The sequence below is a fragment of the Desmodus rotundus genome, chromosome X (assembly GCF_022682495.2).
Source record: "Desmodus rotundus isolate HL8 chromosome X, HLdesRot8A.1, whole genome shotgun sequence".
Classification (NCBI taxonomy): Eukaryota; Metazoa; Chordata; class Mammalia; order Chiroptera; family Phyllostomidae; genus Desmodus; species Desmodus rotundus.
Genome location: NC_071400.1, coordinates 82,745,802 through 82,766,128, shown reverse-complemented (window position 1 = coordinate 82,766,128; position 20,327 = coordinate 82,745,802). Strand labels below are relative to the sequence as shown.

General features: G+C 40.7%; 1 non-coding gene across 1 annotated transcript; it reads left to right on the top strand.

Annotated features, from left to right (window-relative positions):
- The first annotated feature begins 3,917 nt into the window (after positions 1-3,917).
- On the top strand, positions 3,918-4,024 carry LOC128780038 (U6 spliceosomal RNA). The gene has a single exon (XR_008426038.1). It is a non-coding gene; the product is annotated as a U6 spliceosomal RNA (small nuclear RNA).
- The last annotated feature ends 16,303 nt before the right edge of the window (positions 4,025-20,327 follow it).

The following is a 20,327-nucleotide window of genomic DNA, read 5'->3' as shown; positions in this document are numbered from 1 at the left end:
CACATTATAATTTCATGCACTGTAGTTTCACTGCCCTAAAAATGCTCTGTGCTCTACCTATTCATCCCTCCCTGCCTCCTAGCCCCTGGATGACCTTTTCACTTTCCCGATAGTGCTGGCTTTTCCAGAATGTCTTATAGTAGGAACCATAGAGAATGTAGCCTTTTAAGATTGGGTTGTTTCATATAGTAATATATTGTTAAGCTTCCTGTATGTCCTTGTGTATCTTGAAACCTCATATCTTTTCTCCGGAGGTACCACAGTTTAGGAATCCATTAAACTTCTGAAAGACATCTTGGTTGATTTTAAGTTTTGGCAATTATGAATACACCTACTAGAAACATATATATGCAGGGTTTCAAAGTTCCATTTATTTTTATTTTTCAGGTACAATTTACATTTAGTATTGTGCAGGTGATTTTTGTAGATATGTGTTTTCAATTCATTTTGGTAAACACCAAGATGCAATATTGTTAGACAGTATAGTAAGAATATGTTTAGTTGTTTTATTTTTTAAAAAACACATTTTAGTGAGTTATAACTGACATACATGGAGCTGTACATAGCTAGTGTACAGAAACTGAATAGATTGGAGAGCCTTGTGGGGTCCAATAGCAGTGCTGTCAAGAAAACCTGCTGTGGCAATCTTGGTTAAAGCCTAGGTGCAATCTCCTTGCTCAAGGAGTTCACACAATGACACTCTCCCTCCTCCAGCTGCATCATCCACTTGCAAAATCACACCAAGCCCAAAGTAAGACCCAGGGTCTCAAATGTTCTCAGGCCACTGCAGCCAGGAAGAGTCCCCTTCTCTTCATCTCCTGCTTTGGAGGTGCTCCCTTGGATTTCTGCATTGTTAGCATTCCCCAGAGACTCATAGATCCCCTCCCACCATCATTACTTCTACAGGCATTTCATGCACAAAGTCTGAGAAAGTTTTCAAAAGCCAATGTGAGAAAGTGCAAGTTTCTCTGAATTGATCCACAGAGAGTGAACTGAAAGATTTTTCTGCTCAAGAAGGTGCAGTTTTTGATTCAATTCCTGATGCAGAAATAATGAATGAAGGAGCCTGTTATGAAGACATAGATGCAGAAGGCAGTGAACCAAAGGTAAAGGGAGCACTTCCCCAAGCCATTCAGGAGCTCCACTAAGCTCATGAAGCCGGTCTTTGGCCTAGAACTGAACAAAGTCAAGCCCAATATCCACCCCTATAACCTTGTCTCCAAATTGCACACCACCAAGTATGTGTGTCTGAGTGATGGCGGGGACTTTGCAAGAATGGGCTTCCGACGACTATCATGACCATGATCACCTTGAACAATAGCTATGCCACCAGAAAAGAGAATGGGAATTCCTGAACTTCAAGGCATGCATAGCGGGAGTTGGCACTTTTGATTGGAGATTATTTGAAGCTTGTAGCTCAAAGATTTGGTGCAGAAAAAAATAAAAAAGCTGCAGAAGCAGGAGGTGCCCAAAAGTGATTTTTCATACATTGAGTTCCTGTAAGGTCCAAGATTCCATGTAGAAACCACCAAGATGAATCATGCAGTTTGGGTCCAAGGTCAATGATACTATCCCTGCTGCCTTCTCATGCCCTTATGAAGATGCTTTGAAAGATGAGGGTTAAGGAACCTGAGTTGAAGGTTAACCTAGTGCAGGAACTCCTTCAGAGGCCAGAGAATATCCAGTGCCACGTGTAGCTGCTATTCTTTCCTTGAGTGAGGTCTGGGGCAAAGTCCTCACATTGTTATTGGAAAGGTCTGTTGACTGGTATTCCTGAAGTGCGCAAATACTCTATTGATTCATTTTTAGTGGTAATTTTTTTGATATATTTATTGATTATGCTATTACAGTTGTCCCACTTCCCCCCTTCACTCAACTCCATCCTGCCCACCCCCTCCTTCCCACATTCCCCCCCTATAGTTCATGTCCATGAGTCATACTTATAAGTTCTTTGGCTCCTACACCTACACTATTCTTACCCTCCCCCTGTCTGTTTTCTACCTATCATTTATGCTATTTATTCTCTGTACATTTCCCCCCTCCCAATCCCCTGTTCATAACCCTCCATGTGATCTCCATTTCTGTGGTTCTGTTTCTGTTCTAGTTGTTTGCTTAGTTTGCTTTTGTTTTGGTTTTAGGTGTGGTTGTTAATAACTGTGAGTTTGCTGTCATTTTTACTGTTCCTATTTTTGTTCTTCTTTTTCTTAGGTAACTCCCTTTAACATTTCATATAATAATGGCTTGGTGATGATGAACTCCTTTAACTTGACCTTATCTGAGAAGCACTTTATCTGCCCTTTCATTCTAAATGATAGCTTTGCTGGCTAGAGCAATCTTGGATGTAGGCCCTTGCCTTTCATGACTTGGAATACTTCTTTCCAGCCCCTTCTTGCCTGTAAGGTCTCTTTGGAGAAATCAGTTGACAGTCTTATGGGAACTCCTTTGTAGGTAACTGTGTTATTTTCTCTTGCTGCTTCTAAGATTCTCTCCTTCTGTTTCATCTTGGGTAATGTAATTATGATGTGCCTTGGTGTGTTCCTCCTTGGGTCAGCTTCTTTGGGACTCTCTGAGCTTCCTGGACTTCCTGGAAGTCTATTTCTTTTGCCAGACTGGGGAAGTTCTCCTTCATTATTTGTTCAAATAAGTTTTCAATTTTTCGTTCTTCCTCTTCTCCTTCTGGCACCCTTATGACTCGGATGTTGGAACATTTCAAGATGTCCTGGAGGTTCCTAAGCCTCTCCTCATTTTTCCGAATTCTTGTTTCTTCATTCTTTTCTGGTTGGATGTTTCTTTCTTCCTTCTGGTCCACACCATTGATTTGAGTCTCAGTTTCCTTCGCATCGCTATTGGTTCCCTGTACATTTTCCTTTGTTTCTCTTGGCATAGCCTTCATTTTTTCATGTACTTTTCGAACAAATTCAACCAATTCTGTGAGCGTCTTAATAACCAGTGTTTTGAACTTGTGCATCCGATAGATTGGCTATCTCTTCCTCGCTTAGTTGTATTTTTTCTGGAGCTTTGAAGTGTTCTGTCATTTGGGCCATTTTTTTTTTTCTCTTAGTGCGTCTGTTACTTAAAGGGGCGGAGCCATAGGTGTTCCCCGGGGCGGGGTAACGCTGGTAGCTGCGCTGTGAGTCTGTATGTGGGACTGGGGCCGAGAGGGAGCAATGGCGCCCCCTCCACTCTCCACCGTATCTCAGTCACTCCCTCTGCTACCCACAATCAAACCGGGCCCCTTTGGTTCTGGTTCCCGAGTGGGTGGGCTTGTGCACACTCTAAGCCCCTGTGGGTCTCTCCAATGACCTCTCCTGTGAGGCTGGGAGTTTCTCCTGCTGCCGCCCCAACCCCCACGGGTGTTTTCAATCAGATTTAAGGCTTTATTTTCCGGCGCTGGAGCCCTGGGTTATGTGGTCTGCTTCGCTCCCCGCTGTTCCTCTCGGTTTATCTGTGCGTGAGTGGGGGGCTGTGGGGTGCTACCCACTGCTCTGCCTGCCCCTTTCTCCGCCACTCTGAGTCCAGCCCTCTCGGTTTATCTGTGCGCGAATGTGTGGCCGCAGCGTCTGCTAGTGGTCAGACTGCCTGCCCCTTTTGTCACCAGTCTTGGTCCCGCCACGGCCACATGAGTCCCCTCCGCCCCAGTGCCCATCTCCGCCCCTCATACCGGACTGGATGTATGTTTCTTTTTTATCTACTTGGTGTCGGACTTCCTTGCCGTTCGATTTTCTGTCAGTTCTGGTTGTGTGAGGAAGCGCAGTGTGTCTATCTACGCCGCCATCTTGGTTCTCGACCTTTAGTGGTAATTTTCAAGTGGTGTTCTTTCAACAGAAACTTACATACAAAGACAAATACTGTATAGTAACACTTAAGTGTTAAATCTTTAAAACACAGACATGCACACAGACAGAAATGAATTCATAGTGCTCACTTTGGCAGGACATATACTAAAATTGGAATGATGCAGAGAAGATTAGCATGGCTCCTGTGCAAGGATCACACGAAAATTGGTGAAGTGTTCCATATTTTTATGAAAACCAAAGGCCTGCAAATAAGACTACTCTAACCAGCAAGGCTCTCAATTAAAATTGAAGGCCAAACGAGGAGTTTCCCAGACAAAAGAAATCTAAAAGAATACACCTCCCCCAAACCAGCTCTGCAAGAATGCGAAAAGGTCTACTTTAAGAAGAGCAAGAAAAACAGTGAGAGAGAAAGGAACAAAGGTACAAAGGGAGTAAAATGGAAATGAATAAGTGCCTATCAATGATAACCTTAAATGTAAATGCATTGAATGCTCCAATCAAAAGACATAGGGTAACTGAATGGATAAGAAAAGATGACCTACATATTTGCCCTCTACAAGAGATCCACCTCAGAACAAAAGACCTACACAGACTGAAAGTGAAGGGCTGGAAAAAAACATTCCATGCAAATGGACAGGAAAAAAAAAAAGGCCAGGGTAGCAATACTTATATCTGACAAAGTAGACTTTAAAACAAAGGCCATAAAAAGACACCCAGAAAGACACTTCATAATACTCAAAGGAAGAATCCATTAAGAAGACATTATAAACATTATAAACATATATGCACTCAACATAGGAGCACCCAAATATATAAGGAAAATTTTGGAGGACTTCAAGAAAGATATAGACAGCAACACACTCACACTAGGGGACTTTAACACCCCACTGTCAAAAATGGATAGATCTTCCAAACAAAATGTTAGCAAGGGTATTGTGGCATTAAACAATGCCCTAGATCAAATGGACTTAATTGATATATATAGAACCTTTCATCCCAAAGAAGCAAAATGCACATTCTTTTCAAATGCACATGGAACACTTTCAAAGACAAACCACATAATAACACATGTAACAGGCCTCAACAAATTCAAGAAAATTGAAATTATATCAAGCATCTTCTCAGACCACAAGGGCCTGAAACTAGAAACCAACCTCAAGGAAAAAATTCAAAAACATTCAAATTCATGGAGATTGAATAGCATGCTATTATTAAACAATGAATGGGTTAAGAATGAGATCAAGGAAGAAATCAAAAAGTTTCTGGAAACAAATGAAAATGAACTCACAACAGTCCACAACTTATGGGAGACAGCAAAGGCAGTCCTGAGAGGGAAATTCATAGCAATACAGGCCTACCTAAAAAAGATAGAAACATTTCAAATAAACAACAACAAAGAAAGCCCAGAGCAAGCAGAAGGAAGGAAATAACCAAGATCAGAGCAGAATGAAATGACATAGAGACTAAACGAACAATTTTAAGGATCAATAAATTCAGGATTTGGTTCTTTGAAAAGATAAACAAAATTGATAAGCCTTTAAGCAGATTCATCAAGAAAAAAAGAGAGAGGACCCAAAAAAACAAAATTAGAAGTGAAAGAGGAGAAATTACAACAGATACCACAGAAATGCAAAGGATTGTAAGAAATTACTACAAAGAACTGTATGCCAAGAAACTTGAAAACCTAGGTGAAATGGACAAATTTCTAGAAAATATAATCTTCTAAAACTGAATGAAGAAGAATCAGGAAGCCTGAATAGACCAATAACAGCAGACGAAACTGAAGCAGTAATCAAAATACTCCCAGCACAGCAAAGCCTTCTACCACATGATTTCACAGAATTTTACAAAACATTTAAGGAAGAACTAACCCCCATCCTTCACAGACTATTCAAAAAAATCCAAGAAGATGGAAGACTCCCAAACTTGTTTATGAAGCCAGCATCATCCTAATCCCAAAACCAGATAAAGACACAACGAAGAAAGAAAACTACAGGCCAATATCTCTGACAAACATAGACACTAAAATCCTCAACAAAATATTGGCAAACTACATCCAGCAATACATTAAAAAGATCAAACACCATGACCAAGTGGGATTCATCCCACGGATGCAAGGATGGTACAACATTCGCAAACCAATAAACATAATACATCACACAAACAACAGCAAAGACAAAAATCACGTGATCATATCAATAGATGCGGAAAAAGCACTTGATAAGGTACAGCACCAATTTATGATAAAAACACTCAGCAAAGTGGGAATAGAGGGAGCATTCCTCAACATAATAAAGGCCATATACAAGAGACCTACAGCCAACATCACACTCAATGGGCAAAACTAAAAGCTTTCCCACTAAGATCAGGAACAAGACAAGAGTGTCCGCATTCACCACTTCTATTCAACACAGTATTGGAAGTCCTAGCCACAGCAATCAGACAAGAAAGGGAAATAAAAGACATCCAAATTGGAAAGAAGAGAGTAAACCTGTCACTGTTTGCAGATGACATGATAGTGTACATGGAAAATCCTATAGACTCCACCAAAATAGTGCTCGACCTGTTAAGTGAATTTGGTAAAACAGTGAAATATAAAGTCAATATTCAGTAATCAAAGGCATTCTTGTACACCAACCATGAAATATCAGAAACAGAAATCAGGAAAAAAATCCCATTTGATATAGCAACAAGAAAAATAAAGTACCTAGGAATAAATGTAACCAAGGAGGTAAAAGACCTGTATGCAGGAAACTACACAACGTTGAAGAAAGAAATTAAAGAAGACACAAATAAATGAAAGTATATACTGTGTTCATGGATTGGAAGAATTAACATCATCAAAATGTCCATACTACCCAAAGCAATTTATACATTCAACACAATCCTTATTAAAATACCAATGACATATTTCACAGATACAGAACAAAGACTTCAAAAATTTATATGGAGCCATAAATGACCCCGAATAGCTGCAGCAATTTTGGGAAAGAACAACAAAATAAGGGGGATCAAACTTGATATCAGTAGGACCTGATATAAAACTGTATTACAAGGCCACCGTAATTTTGTCTGATACTGGCATAAGAACAGACACATAGATCAATGGAACAGAATAGAGAGCCCAGAAATATACCCAAGTCTCTATGGTCAGTTAAAATCTCACAAAGAGGGCAGAAGCATAAAATGGAATAAAAATAGCCTCTTCAACAAATGGTGTTGGGAGATCTGGACAGCTACATGCAAAACAATGAAACTCGATCTCCAACTTACACCACACACAAAAATAAACTCAAGATGGATAAAAGACTTAAATGTAAGTCATGATACCATAAAAGTCCTAGAGGACAAGATAGGCAGGAAAATCTCAGATATTCCATGCAGCAATATTTTCACCAATATGTCCCCTCGAGCAAGGGACATAAAGGAAAGAATAAAAAATGGGACTTCATCAAAATAAAAAGCTTTGCATGGCTAAAGAAAACATTAGAAAAATGAAAAGACAACCAACCATATGGGAAAATATATTTGCCAATGATACCTCAGACAAGAGTTTGATCTCCAAAATATATAAAGAATTCACACGACTCCACACCAGGAAGACAAACAATCCAGTTAAAAAATGCGCAAAGGACCTGAACAAACACTTCTCCAAGGAGAACATAGAGAGGACTCAGAGACATATAAAAGGATGCTCAGCATCACCAGCTATCAGAGAGATGCAACTTAAAACCACAATGTGATACCACTTCACACTGGTCAGAATGGCCATCATAAACAAATCAACAAACAAGTGCTGGTGAGGTTGTGGAGAAAAGGGAATCCTAGTGCACTGTTGGTGAGAATGCAAACTGGTGCAGCCACTGTGGAAAACAGTATGGGATTTCCTCAAGAAACTACAAATTGAATTGCCTTTTGACTCAGCAATTTCACTGCTGGGATTGTACCCTAAGAATGCTGAAACACCAATCCAAAAGAACCTATGCACCCCAATGTTCATAGCAGCACAATTTAAAATAGCCTAGCGCTAGAAGCAGCTTAGGTGCCCATCAGTAAATGAGTGGATCAATAAACTGTGGGACATTTACACAATGGAATTCTATGCTGCAGAAAGAAGGAGCTCCTACCCTTCGCAACAACATGGGGGGTACTGGATAGCATTATGCTAAGTGAAGTAAGGCAGTGAAAGACAAATACTATATGATCTCACCTATAAGTGGAACCTAATTAACAAACCAAGCAAGCAAGCAAAATATAACCAGAGACATTGAAATTAACAACAAACTGACAGTAACCAGAGGGAAGGGGAGAGAAGAGGGAAATAACCTGGGAAAGATGGGGAAGGGTCATAAATGAACATGTATAAATGACCCATGGACAAAGCCAAAGGGGGATGGGATTGATGGTGGGAGGTGGGGGTGGGTAGAGAAGGGGAAAGTGGTGGTGGGAAAATGGAGACAACTGTATTCAAACATCAATAATTTTTTTTAAAAAGAAGATAAATTTCAGTGAGAATTAATGCATGACAATAGAAAATAAAAATAAAATACTTTAATATGAAAAAAGACAGAAACAAAAAGAAACCACTCACAACCACTGTCTGTAGTATAACTAGGAGACAGAGAATGCTACAAATCTCAATTTACACAGAAGAAGGAAAATGCAAATCTGGAACCTGCAGATCCATACCTGAGGCCCCTGCTGGAGCTGAGAGTCAGGTGGAGAAAGCTTGGAATAGAGTGTGTGAGATTTTGGTTCATCAGAAAAGAAGGAGAAGCCCTCCTCCCCAAACAAAGAGGCTATCTTTTTTAAAGAAAGTACACTTCACTATATTAGCGTAAGACAGGTCTCTCGAACTAAGAAACCCAATGAGCCTCTCCAAAACCTGCCACTGTCTACACAGAGTCACCTGTTATTGTTGGTCTAGGAAAATACAAGCTAATTCAAAGTTAAAACAGGAGATATCATCTCCACAAAGTTACTATACTATCTTGAAAAATGAGAATCAAAATATTTTAGTGAGTGAAAAGTCTTCCCTCTAAAAAACTACAAAGCAGAAGAAAACTAACACAACCCCTAAACTGAATTAAGTGTTTATTAAAAAAGCACTAACATATATTTAAAAAAACATCTTGGTGAAATAGGTGAAAGAAGTTAAAAGTACAAACTTCCAGGTATAAAATAAGTTTTGGAGGAATAATATATAGCATGGTGACTATTGTTTATAGTAGTATTGTTAATAATACTGTCTAATATATCTGAAAGTTGCTAAGAGCATAGATCTTAAAAGTTTTGATCATGAGAAAAAATTTTGTAATAATGAGTGTTCATAGATGTTAACCAGACTTATGGTGATCATTTAGCTATATATATATATATATGTGTGTATACATATAAAATTATTAAGTTGTGTACCTGAAAAAAAAAGAAATGAATTCACAGATACAGAGAACAGATTTGAGGTTGACAGAGGCAATAGTGGAACGTGGGTGAATGGGATAAGGTGGAGAAAAGGTACAAATTTTCATTTATATAATGACGGGCCCTGTGGATGTAATGCACAGGATGAACAGTAAGAGGTAATAATACTATATTAGATGTGTGAATATAGTCAAGAGAGATCTTAAAAGATCTAATTTTAAAAAGGAAAAATAAATAAGAAGCTGTAGGTAAACACTTTTCAGTGTGAATTTGTTTACTTTATAACAGAGTAGCTGGTTATCTGTAGGTCGAAAATCTTACAATGCTGCAATCAATGTATCTGATAGCTGTGTTCCACATGGAGCTCAGGAGCTTCTTCCAATGCCATGCATGTTTGGAGCAGAATTCACTTACTGGAAATTTAAGGACTGTGATGCCCTTTTGCTTGCTAGCTCTTGGCTAGGGATCATTCTCAGGTCACTCTTAGGTCTTAGCTATGCTATGCAGCTCCTTCCATCTTCAAAGCCAGCAATGAAGAACCTCCCTCCTCCGCTTTGGATTTCTCTAGCCAGGAAAACCCTGTTCCATTTAAGTATTCACATCATTAGATCTGATCCATGGAAGAGACTTTAAGAATATGAAATTTGGGGCCTCAATTACATCCGCTAAATCCCTCATAGCAGCACCTAGGTTAGTGTTTGATGAATTAACTGGAAGAAGATGTATGTACACCAGGAGTCAGGAATCCAGTAGGCCATCTTGGAATTCTGACTGCCTGTGTCCTTGCGGTATGGTAGTTATGTTTGTAATCAAGAGCTTTAGCCTCATATCATCAGCGAAATGCTAGTTAAAACCACAATGGCATACCATCTCACACCTGTCAGAACATCTATCATCAATAAATTGATAAACAACAAGTGCTAGCGAGGATGTGGAGAACAGAAAAATCTTTTGCACTGTTGGTGGGAATGTAGATTGGTATAGCCACTGCAGAAAGAAGTACAGAGATACCTCAAAAAAAATGGATAATGGATATGCCTTTTGACCCAGTGATCTCATTTCTGAGAATATATCTGAAGGAAACCAAAACACTAATTCAAAAGAATATATGAAGTATTGAAGGTGGTAGGTGGGGATGGGTGTGGCAGGGGAGAGTGGTGGTGGGATAATGGAGACAACTGTACTTGAACAACAATATAAAAAAAAAAGAAAAAGAAAAAATAAAATAAAATAAAAATACAAAATCAAACAACAACAAAAAAGAATATACACACCCCTATGTTCATTGCAGTGTTTTTTACAGTTGCCAAGATATGGAAGCAACCCAAGAGTCCATCAATAGATGAGTGAATTAAACAACTATGGGACATTTACACAATGCAATTCTACTCAGTCACAAAAAAAAGAAAAAAAATTTAGAGGGGAGTGGGGTTTATAGGAGCTACTATAAAGGACACATGGACAAAATCAAGGGGGAGGGTGGAGGTAGGGGAGGGAGGTGGGCTTGGCTGGGGTGGGGTGGAGGGATGGGGAGAAAATGCAGACAACTGTAATTGAATAACAATACAAATTTAAAAATAAATAAATAAATTCCAGTAGTTGATTAAAAAAATATATAAATAAATAAATTAAAAGGGAAAGAAAAAAAGAAAAAAAATTTATACTTTGACACAGTATGGATGGACCTGAAGAACATTATGCAAAGTGAAATAAGCCAGTGAGAGAAATACAAATACCTTATGATTTCACTTATATGTGGAATGTAATGAACAAAATGAACTAACAAGGAAAATAGGAACAGCCTCATAGATGGAAAGCAGATGATAGCTAGTTAACAGGGAGGTTAAGGTATGGAGGGATTGAGCAAAATGGAAAAAGGACTCATGGTCATGGACAACAGTGTGGTGATTGCTGGGGGGAGAGAGGGATAAGGGGACTAAATGATATGGAAAATAAAATGAAGATTAGATTTAAAAAAGAGCTTTACCCTCTAAAGGTAAATAATAGGATAAATATTGTTATTGATGTTTGCCTCAAAATAACCTGGGAGCTGATGCTGCGCCTCAAAATAACCTGGGAGCTGATTCTGCGTATAGACAAAACAAGATTGACTGTGTGTTGATTTTGCTGAATCTGGGAAATGAGTGCATGGGGCATTCATTTACATGTGCTCTTACTATTGCAAATGTATAAATTTCATCATACAAATTATTCATAAGCATAAACACTAAAACAAAACTTCCAATAATATTTTATGAAACAAGTAAAACTATTATTTAGGTGAGGTGAGGTAGCTGAAAATTATTTAATTTATTTTAATTACTTTAAAATATTATTTAATTCCAATATTACTTAAAAACTTGATGCAAAAATACTGAAAAGGTGAACTTGCAGAATTTGACAGTATATAACAAAACTATCCATTTACCTGTGACCCAGTAATTTTACATTTTTAAGATTTATCCTGAATTCACATCCACAACAATAGGAAAACACATAAATGCTCATCAGTATATTGATTTTTTCAAAAACCATTGTATATCCACGCTGTACTAAGTACCTGTAAAAATGAATGAGTATGATCTTTGTAGATGGATATGGGGTGCTTTCTTATTTTATATACGCATAATGGATTCGTTTTTGGCTAAGGTCCTTGACACCATGCCCAGTGCCTTCCCATTTCATTATCAGAAAGTTTTGACAGATAAAAAAGAGAGAACTTGAATCAGAGCTGTAGCCAGGGCTCCCCTACTGATGCCAAGGCCAGTTTGTTGTCCAGGGCATGTTCTAAAACTCCTCCTGTCCCTCTCCAGTGTACTTCAGTGAAGTCTGAAGTATGGTCTTCACTTTTTGGTTAAAGAAAGCAGCCAGTCTTCTAACTAGTGACGAGCCAAGGTGGGGCACTTGGGAACACAGTGCATAACATCTCTGTGTTCCTGTACAATATGGGGAAATTGGAGATTTGTCTTTTCTCTTTTTCTACTTTAAATGTTATTACTTTCGAGTAGAGGATTATTTACCTCTGAAACCTAAGTTTATGAGTGTCATGGATCACACATTTACTGGAAATTATCAAGTTGAAAATAAGAATTTGGATATTATGTAACAAATTGAAAATCTTTGGATAATTTCCTGTTATTTAAAACAAGATAGCACAGCATTGGAATATGGATTTCTGTGAAAAAGGAATTTACCTCACAGTAAAGTCTGCATTATCATGAGATGTGAAAAAAATATGACATGTAATTAATTCTTGGTTTGTTTCCTTCCAGTTTCTTTGTAAAATTGAAGTGTATGTATCTGGATTGGCTCTGCCTATTCAAGAATGTAGAAGAAACTAAATTATAATAAGTTGACTTCTTGTACACTCGCTCTTTATGTGTCCAAATATTAATTGAGCATCTGCTCATTTGAAGATTCCTGACTAGTACTAGGAACATTAAGAAAAATAGACCCTACCTGAGCCTGCCACAAGATTTTAGAGTCTAAGAGCAGCTTTCATGTAAAGTACCTGGTGAAATGCTCCATCAAATCCAAAGAAACAGTAAAATGAACGGGTTACAGTCAGGGAGGGAAGTTGCAGATGAAGGGATTAGTGTAGATACAGTAAGGCAAGGCAATTAGAGACCAGAAACGTGAAAATCATGCAGGGGAAGGTAATTTGAAGTTCACAGCATGGTGGGCTAGATGAGGCTGTGATAATGGTGAACAGGGGCCAGACCCTCAAATAGTGGGTATCAGAGTTGAGACGCTTACTCCCAGAATGGAAAACTACACTTTACCAGTTACTTTGGAATCGTGAGTAGACCAGAGAGAATCACCACTTGGAAAAAGGATGGAACACATCCTGTGCTCCTGTCCCAGAGCACATGACCACAGTTCACAGACTAGTAGTTTTATGAACAACACCTCTGGAGAGTTTCTGCAAAATAGGGGTGATAATCTGTGATTGCAAACTCAGCAGACATTGGGCTAGCACTATTTGTTGTGTATCAGGGAGTCAGAGACCATTCTATTACAATGACATTCAAAATATTTTGTCGTGTTGTTGTTGTTGTTGTCATTTGCCAGACTCTAAGAGAGGTGTAGATTTTAGGTGGTGGCAAAATTAATGAAGATAGTGGAGGTTTGTATGAAAGGGCAGCTAGGTGGGAAAAAAGACTTAGACATTAAACTAATTTCTAATAGATTTTAGTTGTATTCAGCTGTAAAAACACCCCCACACTCAAAATATGACTTAATGGGAGGAAATTTACTCAGAGTTTCTTTGTAAAAAGCATTTGGGACTGATTTGGTGTTCCATGAACTAAAGTGTCACACATTCTTAGATATCTACTGGACTTTTTTTATCCTGTAAGCTGGGTATTATTTTCTTGTGTCATAATAATCCTAATCATGGACATAACAGACATTGTACAAAATATAAAATCTTTACAGGAACTGTGCTTTGTGTTTTACATACATAAACCACAATCCACGACCTCTACAAGGCAGGGTTTAACAAACCCCTATCACAAATGCAGAAGCTGGGTCTCACAGAGTTTGCTAATGTATCTGAGGTCGCACAATGAATAAGTGACTGGACTGGGACTAGCCTCTCCAGTCTGGGATTGTCCAGAGCTCACACTAGTGCACTCCTTCCAGCTGACCATGTGTCAGTTAATTCACTAAGGTCTACTACTCCAAAATGTATCTCAAGTGACAAAAAATTAGACCCTGTGACCAAAACACTGCATTGGTTTACCTAAACAGAGCATTAAAAATACTCAAATAAATGAGAGATGTGAATGAAGGAGAGAGCAATCTTAATAACAATATGATCATTTATATATGCAAAATCAGATACTCTGAAAAGATTGGTTGGGGCTCAGAAATATCTGGTTTTATCCTTCTAGGTAGAAAGTGGATGCTTGAGAACTTCCCTAAGCTTGGTTGGTTAAAAGAAAGAATATATCAGGTTTATTTTCTCTGACAGCACAGCACATGTCCTATACACCAATTTATGCTACAGTTTCCTAATTTTACATCACTTCTGGAAAGATGGCCCGTTTTCTGCAGATTTGCAATAGGGAAACAGCTCATGTGTTTGCAGGGAGGTATCATTTCCCAGAAAGCCTTTCATCATCAGACAGAGGCCAACTTGAGGACTCCCTTGTTTGAGAAGTGAGGAAACAATCACCCCCAAAGTTAGGGATCAATCAAAAACCTAAGGAGGTTTACCTCAGTGCAGTAGAAGGGGTGTGAGGCTCTGACATATATGGTGAATATCCTAAGTAAGGAAAAAAAGAAGGAACCAGCCAAAACAGTAAGGTGTTGGAGTTGCACATCTGTTGTCTGTCTTTGGAGGCCTCGAAGGACCAAGATCGTATAAATATCAACCTGATTTCTAACTTGAAATTCTCAGGAAAGTGCGATATTAATGTAACATGAGCAGAGTCAGGAAATGAAGGCTGAAGTTACAGGACTGTTCATCTGTCAAAGTAAGGACCCCGAAGTGGACTAAGGGTAGCACCCAGAGCATGAAAGGAGGTCTCACAAAATCTCCTGTGCTGCCATCCCTGGGAAGCCCCTGGCAGAGATGTCAAGCGGATTTGGGACTGGGAAGTGTCAGGGAGGTGAACACCTCGGTGCAATGCAGACAGTTTTCGTCTGGCAAAGGGAATGACTGAATCTCTAACAAGAGTCTACCTGTGCAAATAACCTGAGCTTTATGAAGAGATGCGCCAAAAAACAGAGGGGCCACACAGAGACCAGGACATTCCTTAGCCCTGGGGAACCCAGAAACGCCACCACTGAGAGTCCACGCCTTCCACGTGGGAGGTCTCAGGGAGGGAAGGGCCTTGCCTAATAGGATAGAAGTCCAGCACTGCAAAGACAAGAGACTTGCACATAAGTGAGGCGAGGCGAGGCGAGGACACTCCGCGCTAAAGGAGAGAACCACTCCGAGAAAACCATAGCCTCACTGGGTCCTGCCCATCGTGTCAGGCCTTTTAGGCCGAGGGCGCACATCAGAGGCTGTCCACCTCAACTGCCACATGGAACTCAGGAAAGAGAGCATTTGGTTTGTGGCTGGAACCACCCAGCACACTAGAAGGCTGAGCCGAGGTTCCGAAGACACAAAAACGCAGACCCTGAGTGAAGACCTAGGGCCCACCCACTTCTAAGCAACAGGCTCTCAGTTCTCAGGCACCCTGGACAGCCCCACCGGATGGAACCCACCCACTTCCGCTTGAGGGCAAGGGCCTTTCCTGCTGCACGCGGCCGTCGCCTTTCCGGCTGAGGGTGGTTTCGCAGGACAGGCTACGAGTCAAGGCGAGGACACTGAGTGGGAGCTGAAGAAACCCAAGCTTCCCTGAGCGAAGGTGGGCCCCCGATCCCTACCCTGCCATCGGGCTCTGAGAGGCCCCCAGCAGAGCTGTGGGCCTGAATTTGGCCTCGAATGTGTTAGTGAGAAGGCCGTCCATGCTCTCTGGGAGTAGCCCGATTCCGCAGACGGACCACCAGTAGGTCCAAACTGCTCTCAAGGTGAGGGCCTGAGTGCTTAAGAGCCAACCTGCGTCCCAAAAAGGGGCCGCACAGAGCAGCATCCCAGCCCTCAGATCTATGAGGCGCGCCGCAGAGTAGACTGAGAAAAAGCTAAATACCGTCTCCTCTAGCAGTAACTGAGGAAGGCGAGGGCTGCACCCGTGAACTCGCAAATTCAAGAAAGGAGGCCCGAGCTGAGCTGGCAGTTTGAACTGGACCCTCATTTCCTTTGGGGTCATCTCAGGGAGGTTAGGGCTTGGTTTACAGGAGGAAGCCCAATTCAGAAAGGGAGAGCCAGTCACTAAGGGGATTCAGGGTGGTGTCAGTGAGGAGGATGGTGGACCCTGCCCCAAAAGTAGGATGCCACCTGCAGTCTCAGCCCTGTTTTCAGCCCTGGGAGATGGGACATGTCGTCACAATGAGTTGCACTCACTTCTTCCCAAGCCATCTCAGGGAGGGAACAAATCAGGTCAAAGTGGGCAACCTCCCATCATCGGTGGCAGCATTTCATGCTATGCTATTTCTTGGACCATTGATGACTATGGGCATGTGCCACACCCATAACAGTTGGACCACAAAGAATCCTCATTTTCCATGCTGGCAGACCTTAAGGATAAGTGTCGTACAGGAGTGCCCATGAGTCATCATCAAGGGAATAGGGAAGTGAGAAGAGTGGTCCCAGGTTATCAGAGAAATCATGATGTTACCATGTGTCAAATTTAGACCTTGAATTGGGATCCTGTGTGGAACCAACTACCATATGTCCTCAACCTGCTAGCAGCAGACCCCATTCTTGGGAAACCAGGTTTGGTCAGATAAGGTAACCTTCATATCCTCCAGTTGGACCTCTGGGAGGTTGGATGTTCCTGTGAGGAGCTCTCTGCCAGGAACCCAGTTGAGTAATAGAGAAGGCTCAGCAACCAGCCAGCCCTGAATAAAGGGGACATCAAAGCGTCCATCCCAACCCTTAGCTATCAGCCCAGGATATCTTAGAGATGGGTTATCAGGTTGACCTTCCTCTGCATTTCTTTATATCAGGTCTGAGGGAGGTGAGATCCTTAGTCTGTAGGTCCAGCCACCAGTTAAAGAAAAGACAAGTGCTAGGCCTCACGAGGAGCCAAGGTGAAGAGCTTGACTGACAACTGAGTGTCCACATGAACTCGGGATACAAATGAGCCCTGCAAACTCTCAGCACTGGGTGTTACTTGGTACACAGGTGGACTGAGGATCTGCTCCACCTCCTTCTCCTAGGTGTCAGTGAGTGCTGAGGTGTCGAGGTCAGAGTAGCAGAGGGGAAGGTACCCAGGCTCTGGCCATGGTTGATGTGATAATATGGAAGATGAACTGAGAAGACCCCACATGCCAGAACAAAGGGGGCTACACTGACATCACCTGCTGTTACTCGGGTAAAGTCAGGCAGGGCTGGTAGGATGCAGCATGAGCCTCTCTCTAAAGGTTCTGCTGTTCCTCTGTGGGATTCTCAGGGGACAGACTGACCAGGAGAACAGGAATCTTGTCACTTTTTAGAGAGGCGCCCTCACGAAGGCCAGCAGAGGCAGCCTTCAATAAAGCCAAGGTGGAATCTACCTGTTGAAGGTGTTTGCATCTTCTTATTCTTTTTTTATTATATTTTATTGATTATACTATTACAGTTGTCCCAGTTTTTCACCCTTTGCCCCCCTCCACCAGCATGCCTGACTCCCTCTGATGACCTCCCTGCTTTGTTCATGTCCATTGATCATGCATACAACTTCTTTGGCAACTCCGTGTCTTACACTTTCTCTTAACATCCCCTTGCCTACTCTGTAACTACCTATTTGTACTTCTTAATTTCTTCAGCTTTTTCCCCAATTCCCCAGACCCCCCTCCCAACTGGCCATTATCTCAATCTTCTGCATATTTATGATACGGTTTCTGTTCTGCCTGTTGGCTTGTTTGTTTTTTAGATTCAGTTGTTGATAGTTATGTATTTTTTGCCATTTTAACGTTCATAGGTTTGATATTTTTCTTAAATAAGTCCCTTTAACATTTCATATAATAATGGTTTGGTGATAATGAACTTCTGTAGCTTTACCTTGTTGGGGAAGCACTTTATCAGTCTTTCAATTCTTAATGATAGCTTTTCTGGATAGAGTATTATAGGGTGTAGGTCCTTGCTTTTCATCATTTTGAATATTTCCTGCCAATCCCTTCAAGCCTGCAGAGTTTCTTTTGAGAAATCAGCTGATACTCTTATGGGAACTTCTTTGAAGGTAACTATTTGCTTTTCTCTTGCTTTTTTTGAGATTCTCTCTTTATCTTTAACCATTGGCACTTTATGATGTGCCTTGGTGTGGTCCTCTTTACATCCATCTTGTTTGGGATTCTCTGTGCTTCCTGGACTGGCATGTCTATTTCCTTCAGCAAATTAGGGAAGTTTTCTTTTATTATTTTTTCAAGTATGTTTCCAATTTCTTGCTCTTTCTCTTCTTCTTCCGGCACATATGATACGACTGTTGATGTGCTTGAAGTTGTCCCAGAGGCTCATTACACTATTTTCTTTCTTTTTTAGGGGGGCGGATATTTTTTCCTTCTTGCTGTACTGATTGGATGTCTTTTGCTTCCTTGTGTTCCAAATCACTGATTTTTTTTTCTAACTTCTTTTTTTTTTATTGTTGTTCAATTACAGTTGTCTGCATTTCCTCCCCACCCCCCCCACCGCACCGCAGCCAAACCCACCTTCCTCCCCCGCCTCCACCCTCCCACTTGGTTTTGTCCATGTGTCCTTTATAGTAGTTCCTGAAAACCCTTCTCCCCACTATCCCCTCCCCACTCCCCTCTGGCTATCGTTAGATTGTTCTTAACTTTAATGTCTCTGGTTATATTTTGTTTGCTTTTTTCTTTTGTTGATTATGTTCCAGTTAAGGTGACATCATATGGTATTTGTCCCTCACTGCCTGGCTTATTTCACTTAGCATAGTGCTCTCCAGTTCCATCCATGCCATTGCAAAGGGTACAAGCTCTTTCTCTCTGCTGCTTAGAATTCCATTGTGTAAAAGTACCATAGTTTTTTGATCCACTCATTTGCTGACGGGCACTTAGGTTGCTCCCAACACTTGGCTATTGTAAATTGTGCTGCTATGAACATTGGGGTGCATAGGTTCTTTTGGATTGGTGTTTCAGGGTTCTTAGAGTATATTCCCAGCAGCGGAATTTCTGGGTCAAAGGGCAGTTCCATTTTTAGTTTTCTGAGGAAATTCCATACTGTTTTCCACAGTGGCCTCACTAGTCTGCATTCCCACCAACAATTTACTGGGGTTCCCTTTTCTCCGCATCCTCTCCATCATTTGTTTGTGGATTTGTTTATGTTGGCCACTCTGACCAGTGTGAGATGATACCTCATTGTGGTTTTAATTTGCATCTCTCTGATGCCTAGTGATGCTGGGCATCTTTTCATATGTCTCTGGGCCCTCTGTATGTCTTCCATGGAGAAGTGTCTGTTCAAGTCCTTTGCCCATTTTTTAATTGGGTTGTTTGTCTTCCTGGAGTGGAGTCGTGTGAGTTCTTTATATATTTTGGAGATCAGGCCCTTGTCTGAGGTATCATTAGCAAATACGTTTTCCCATACTGTTGGTTCTCTTTGTAATTTGATGCTGTTTTCTTTAGCCATGCAGAAGCTTTTTTATTTTGATGAGGTCCCATTTGTTTATTCTTTCCTTTATGTCCCTTGCTTTAGGGGACATGTCTGTGAGGATGTTGCTGAGTGGAATGTCTGAGATTTTCCTGCCAATGTTTTCCTCAAGGACTTTTATGGTGTTACAACTTATATTTACGTCTTTTATCCATCTTGAGTTTATTTTCGTGTATGGCATAAGTTGGTGATCGAGTTTCATTTTTTTGCATGTAGCTGTCCAGATCTCCCAACACCATTTGTTGAAGAGGCTATGTTTGCTCCATTTTATGCTCCTGCCTCCTTTGTCAAATATTAATTGACTGTAGAGACTGGGGTTTATTTCTGGGCTCTCTGTTCTGTTCAGTTGGTCTATGTGCCTGTTTTTGTGCCAGTACCAGACTGTTTTGATGCCAGTGGCCTTGTAATACAGTTTGATATCAGGTATTGTTATCCCTCCTGCTTTGTTCTTTTTTCTCGAAATTTGCTGCAGCTATTTGGGGTCGTTTATGGTACCATGTAAATTTCTGAAATGTTTGTTCTATATCTGTGAAATATGTCATGGGTTCTTTAATAGGGATTGCATTGAATCTATAAATCAACCAAATCACTGATTTGATTCTTGACTTCATCCACTCCACTGTTGAATCCCTGTAAATATTTCTTTATTTCAATTAATGTCTCCTTCATTTCTGATTGCATCCTTTATTTGATGTTGAAATACCTACTGAGTTCCTTGAGCATCCTTATAACTAGTGTTTTGACTCTGCGTCTGATAGATTGCTTATGACCATTTTGTTTAGTTCTTTTTCTGTAGTTTTGTTCTGTGCTTCCATTTGGGTCATGTTTCTTTGTGTCCTCATTTTGGCAGCCTTTCTGTGTTTGTTTCTAATATTAGGTAGAGGTTCTTTGACTCCGTGTCTTGATAGTGTGAC